We start from the raw sequence: 3,800 nt of genomic DNA on the forward strand, positions 1-3,800 counted from the left end.
GTGCGAGTTTGAACTGTTTATTTGTCATTATCCAGTTCACCACATCTACATCTGCCGTCGACACAATGATAATGGTGCTCGTGGTGGGTTCCACAATAAGATCGGCAGTCATCTTTTGATTTACAGTCTAAAAAAATATTTCAATAAAAATTGTTAATTTCTTAATCATTACAACTCAGACAATAGAACCAAAATTAATTCAAGCATGAGATGGTCAAAGTTAAAAAAAAATCTTTAAAATGAATACAAGGTGGATATGGAGATAACGAACAGCATTCAATATCAAAGTCCATAAAACAATACAAAATAGGAGCAGAGCAAACACGGACCTCCGAAACATCAGAGGTGGAATCAGGTGCCACTGAGGAGTGAGCATCCCTGCCGACTGGTCACAACCGCCGTGTGCTCCTTATCATGATCGGGAAATAACGGGAAAATCCGTCGTCAATTCAGTGTATAAAATGCTCAGAACATAAGATGCTCTGTTACGGTAATATAACTTGTTGTGGTATTTGATGTCCACGTGTCCGTCGTGAGTGCAACACTTTCGATTTCTGCGAAGCTCTCCAAAAGTTTAGACTTTTGTTCCCCGTACATCATTTCTATCCTTGATTTTATAGTGTTCCGAGCAGGTATATCATAATCCGGCATAGTTATAGACATCAAGTTTCTAAAACCTTCTCCTTCGACAATTCTCAGTGGCATATAGTCGTCAATCACCATTTTTACAATTGCTCTGGTTACGCGTTCTTTATCTGCCCCCGATATGTGTCGCGACCGGGGAGAATTTACAAACCCTGTAATTTCTGGTTGTTTTGGGGGAGTTTCCTGCAGATCGCTTGTTTCTGAATTATGCTTCAATCTCAGGTGATTAAGCATATTAGTAGTCCCACCGGTATATGAAAGCTCTGTTTCACATAATTTGCATTTCACAGATTTTGAGTCAGCCGTTCTTTTAAAATATTTCCATGCTTTAGAAGTTTGCGGCGGCATTTTAAGCTTGTGACAGTATGTTTACCTGACCAACACAGGTCTAAATTAGATAATTATACATGTAACTCAGGTTTTCAAAACGTGTATCCCCCCTGGCAATCAAAGCCATTAGTTATACACGCTGTGAAAACTAATCAAAACATCGACCCACTAGAGCAAGCCTAACGGTAATTAATTTAGGGAATTGTGTCGATGTCAATTTAAAAACAAAATAAAAATTATTTTATTAGTATTTACTATGAAAAAAAAATATTTTTATCCGAGTAACCGAATAGCAGTTTTACTAACCGATACTCGCATCGTTCGACGGTTAACCGGTTAACCGGGTACTCGTTGCCAACACTAGTATAAATAATGGACTAACAATTAGTATGAAAGACGTCAGTCAGCATTTGTCTCAATGATAAATTGTATTTGCTGACAAGGTCATTGTATCGACCATAGAATTTACGAAATGATGACTTTAAACGAGGCTGTTGATATTCTTGTTTCATCAACTTGCTTGTCAATAATTTGCCTCGTTTTAGAAATTGTTCATACGTAGAGCATGCTCTTGCGTATCGAATCAACTGAGATATACATTACAAAAAATGCCCAAAAAATCTCCATTGGATTTAACTTTTCCAGGCTGTTTTTCTTGTCAGTATGATGATTGAGGAATCCTTCTTTTATAGTAATAAAAGCTCAATATAGAGACCAGCAGAGAAACACGTTAATCCAAATAAGACATTTTGATAAGTTATATCTCTTATTAATAATGTGCATATTTTCAACTTATTTAATAATTACTATACAATTTACTTTTTAACCATTACTATACAATTCATTTTTTCTCATAAAACTAATCAACAAAATTAAAGGTTTTTTTTAAATGACTCATTTTAAGAGGCAGACCTGCCTGCTATTTATTTAACTTTGGAAAATAAAACTTATAGCAAACTTTAGGTTTACTTAGAGCACCCTGATCAATGAAAAAGGATAAAAATACACCACTTTATTGATCTAAATGTATGCGAATGTGTCATAAAAAGGACCCCTGGGAATTCCTGAGATGGAATCAAGTGCCTAAGAGAAGTAAGCGTCCTCTGTAAGTTTGTTGTCCTGTTACACCCGCCATGAACTTTAAGTATTGGTCAGGTATACGAAACCTTCCGTAATCAAATTCGGTATAAAAATTAAGGACTATAACAATTGGTATGAAACACGTCAGCCATAATACGACCCAATGATACCGGTATGTTGTGACCAAAATTAAAGTTCTATAGTTATGGTCATTGAACAGACAGCTACTTAAAATGTAAACCACCAAATCTTCGATTACAGGGATATAAGCATATTAAATTGATATTTTGCTTAAGTATGGACTAAATAGATATAGAAAATGATGAAGCAAAATTGTGTACCCTTGAAATGTATGAATCACACTCCCGAATGGCTGTTATAAAAGGCTGGAAATAATTACAACGCGGTCACAACAGTCTCTTGTTTAGTGTACTGTCAAAGTTTTTGTTTTTTAATATAATGGAAAGTTACATCTAGCTAACGTCACTCGGCCGAATGAGCTAACTAAACACGCATTTCTTACCTCCCGTGTTTCCAGCGTTTGGTCTGCAAACGCATGCGTGGTTTATACACGCCCAATGGTTGGAGGAAAGATCACATGACCCCGAACACTCTGATGCTATGGTACAAGCGTAGCTTGTAGCTGAAAACATGGAACACTATATTTTGAATTGACTCGGCAATAGATAATCCATGTATAAAATTCTTCGTCATTAAAAGTCTAATTCATTGAGATCAAATATTTAACTACTTCACTGTCCTGTCGAAACTATTTTGACCGTAGACTTCTTCCTCAATACTAATTTCTTATTCCATGGCGGATTCACCGTCAAAGTTTCATTAGAAATTCCTTAATCACGCAAAGTACTTGTATATCTTTCATTGTAAACAAATTCTCTTGTCACAGTACATTATTAAAATGGTCTTTTAAAACATAGGAAATTGTTTCGCAGAACAGAAGAAACAGTGAAATCTAAATATTAAAAAAAAGTTTTCGGACATCATCCTGTATATACAGTGTAGTGTATACGTATTGTTAGAGGAGTATAAGTAAGAACTATGGTGCACCCATTTCGGGGTTTATTTGCCAAATTCAATAGTTTATAATTAACGATATAAAAAAGTACGCTCTTATTTACAAGAAGCTGTTACATTGGCTGTCCCAATTAAGGTAGTTTACACGAAAGATAATGCATAGATTTTGAAATAAAAATCACATTTGAAGTCAAGTCAGAAAGTTAAAAATGTAAAAATAAGCATGATTTATTATTTCTTGAAGAATGTACCAGTCTTATCCCTCATAAATTGCAGCAAAGTGTTCTAAAAAAATTTCATAACGCGCTGTAACAATACTCGATTTTTTGCAAACACACTTTTGCAGTAATACTTATGAGACAATCTCTTTAAAAGTTTGATTCTTTGCTTATATAAATTTTACAAGGGACTTCCACAAATCTATTTTTAAGAAATTGTTTAACTTACAGATTAAGGCAAGAGCCAGTACACAGAAGACAAAACTCTTTATATCTGATAGATGTACACAACTGGAATGGAAAATCTTATCTCTCTTGTTAGGTATTACTGTAAGTCGTGCCATTATCTCACGACAAACTGTTTTATCAACGCAATATGTTCTTGTATATCGTGATGTTTATAATTATTAAATTTTCAACGATGATACACTGTTAATTATATATGAACAATAATTGACATTTTCACAAACGTTGTTATATAGTTTAAAAATA

General features: G+C 34.3%; 1 long non-coding RNA gene across 1 annotated transcript; it reads right to left on the reverse strand.

Moving 5' to 3' along the window:
- Nucleotide 1: 1 nt before the first annotated feature.
- On the reverse strand, nucleotides 2-3,591 carry LOC134234767 (uncharacterized). The gene is made up of 3 exons (XR_009985258.1): nucleotides 3,538-3,591; nucleotides 2,579-2,698; nucleotides 2-127 (listed from the first exon to the last, which is right to left on the reverse strand). It is a non-coding gene; the product is annotated as an uncharacterized LOC134234767 (long non-coding RNA).
- Between the last annotated feature and the right edge of the window lie 209 nt (nucleotides 3,592-3,800).

The sequence above is a fragment of the Saccostrea cucullata genome, unplaced genomic scaffold (genome assembly GCF_032062105.1).
Source record: "Saccostrea cucullata isolate Sc308-1 unplaced genomic scaffold, CSIRO_AGI_Scuc_v1 ctg16018, whole genome shotgun sequence".
Taxonomy (NCBI): Eukaryota; Metazoa; Mollusca; class Bivalvia; order Ostreida; family Ostreidae; genus Saccostrea; species Saccostrea cuccullata.